The sequence below is a fragment of the Sinocyclocheilus anshuiensis genome, unplaced genomic scaffold (genome assembly GCF_001515605.1).
Source record: "Sinocyclocheilus anshuiensis isolate Anshui unplaced genomic scaffold, SAMN03320099.WGS_v1.1 scaffold2456, whole genome shotgun sequence".
NCBI classification, from domain to species: domain Eukaryota; kingdom Metazoa; phylum Chordata; class Actinopteri; order Cypriniformes; family Cyprinidae; genus Sinocyclocheilus; species Sinocyclocheilus anshuiensis.
Genome location: NW_015542480.1, coordinates 74,410 through 77,130, shown reverse-complemented (window position 1 = coordinate 77,130; position 2,721 = coordinate 74,410).

Here is a 2,721-nt window from a genome sequence, read left to right as displayed (position 1 = left end):
TGCTGCATGCTCTCGGGGGCGGGGGTTGTCTGGGGTTGTGATGTCACAAACCCGGGAAGTAACTCATTGTAGTCCCTACAAGCCGTTTTTGTAGGCATTAAACTGCCAGAATTTTAAAATACGATATCTCCGTTTGCATTGAACTTTCAGCGCCGCAACTTTGCAGATATTGTTTATGCTCAAACAACAACATTACACACTAACTAACGTTAAAAAAGTTAAATAGCAATCAACCACCCCTTTAATGAATGTTCCTTAGAGTAGAATTATTCTTGGAAGTTTGGTTCCGTATAGATTTCCATCATAACTGTGAATCTGTAACGTGGGGAGTGTGACAACAGAGTTGAGGATCGAAATGCAGCTTTATTCAAAAGAGTAGTCAAAACAGGCAGGGTCAAACACCAGCAAACAGGTACAATCCAGGGCGAGACAATAAGTCTTCACAAATAATAAGTAATCCACAAAACGCGCAAGGGTCAGGGCAGGCAGCAAACAATCAAAAACAAGGTAAGCAGTCCAAGGTAAAAAAACAAGGCAAGGCAAGGCGAGAACTAAGGAACACGAGAACACAAAGGAACTTGAAAACGCTACAGCGATGAGTGTATGTATGAGTGCCTCTTTTATAGTCCTCCTGATTGGAAACAGGGTGTGTCTGTAATTAGTTCCTAGGCAGGGGTTATGGGAAATGAAGTTCGGGGTGAGTGGCAATGGTAAGGGATGGAGTGCCCTCTAGCGGAGTTCATGGGCACTCCAGCTGGCAATCGTAACAGAAATAGATATAGTTCTTATTGTATTTGTGTATTCTAATATTTATTTCCATGCTTAATCCATAGATGCAGAGGTCTTCTCTCCAGTGCAATGTGGGATACATTGAGTGGGCAGCAGACTCACATCTAATCAACCAGAAGCCCAAAAATGTGAACCTCACAAATCCCACGTAGTACTCGCTCCCCTGATTAACAGAAATTATGGATAATAATGAGACTATATGCATAAATTATAAAGGTTTCTCTATGATTTCTATGTGATCTCTCAGTCACATTAAACAACTGTGATGTAGAATTTTTTGACACTGACAGAATTTCACTAGGACCCTATGATTACTCAAGTACTCAACCATCGGTCAACATGCAACAATAAATGATCAAAGACTGATGATTTCGCCTTATGAGAACACAAACCATTTTTGATTCCCAACGTTAGCCTAAGTTTAACACAATAATGGTCAACTCACAGACCAACTCCATTAGCAGGTCACACCCTCAGCTTAGACTGTGCATGAGTTCAATTAGGACTGTTCACAGTAAACTCATATAGAACCCATTAAAAAAATTACATTTGAATATAAACTTAATTTGTTGTCTATAATGTAACATATCTGAATAAAATTCAGCAAAGAACATACTTTACAATGTTAATATATATATATATATATATATATATATATATAAATATTGCAAATATGTTTCCTATTTCAAAAATATATTTCATTGAGCTTCACTGTTTACAAAGTATATTTGGCATATATTTAAAATATCAGCTTCTGAGATCTATGATGGTGAGTTGCTCTTGTTGGTTTAGTTTAATAAGAATAGATTATTAGAATATAGTTAAGTAAGGTGTCCCGGAAGATTCTTTTGTGTTTGTTATATTCTCTAGAAGGTGTTAACGCTGTGGGTGTTGTAGTTTAGATTAGTTAACTTACCATTCTTTATTTGAAATTTAAATAATATATAATACATTGTATTTATTGAAAAACTAACAGAATGCATAGTGGATATAAATAAACTGCTGGAAAAACAGGGTCTGGGTCCAAATGCAGGTGAAACTAGATTTATTGAAAAGAAAGGCAGAACAAAAGAAACAAAAAACAGATCAGAATGGATCAACAAAACAGGATCAGGTCAGGGATACAAATTCGGCAACCAACGTGCTTGCATCAACCCACAAACAAAACAACTACAATTACAATTAAATCAGCCAGGCAGAGTGGTGAGTGAGAGGAGAATATATAGTCAGTGACAATGGGGAACAGCTGAGGGTGTAATGAGTGACAGGTGAGTGGAGTCTGGGGAATGGAGTCCAGGAGGAAGGGAGATGGCGACCTCTGGTGGTGAGAGGGAGAAACACAGGGCCCGGACCCCTTACAGGACCCCTCCTCTAAGGAACGGCTTTCAGACGTTTCCAAGCGCCCAACCAGGGGGACGGCAGAGCGGGGGCGCAGTAGGGCGAGGGATGGGATGGGCCAAGTCTAGGCGAGTTCCGCCGCCTTGGAGGAAGTGCGAGCGGACACTGCCGCTTCGGGAGATGTGTGAGTGGACACCGCCGCCTTGGGAGCTTTGTGAGCGGAAAACGCCTCCTCAGGGGAACTGTGAGTGGACACTGTCGCCGCGGGGGAACTGTGAGCGGACACCGCCGCTTCGGGGGAACTGTGAGCGGACACCGCCGCCTCGGGAGCTTTGTGAGCAGACACCGCCGCCTCGAGGGAACTGTGAGCGGACACCGCCGCTTCGGGGGAACTCCAGCGACTCATCGTGGGACCCCCGACCACTGACAGAAACGTTAATTCATGAGTTCATGACCTCAAGGTTATATTATTGTAATGCTTTATTGGGTGGTTGTTCTGCACGCTTAATAAACAAACTCCAGCTGGTCCAAAATGCAGCAGCTAGAGTTCTTACTAAAACCAGGAAGTATGACCATATTAGCCCGGTTCTGTCA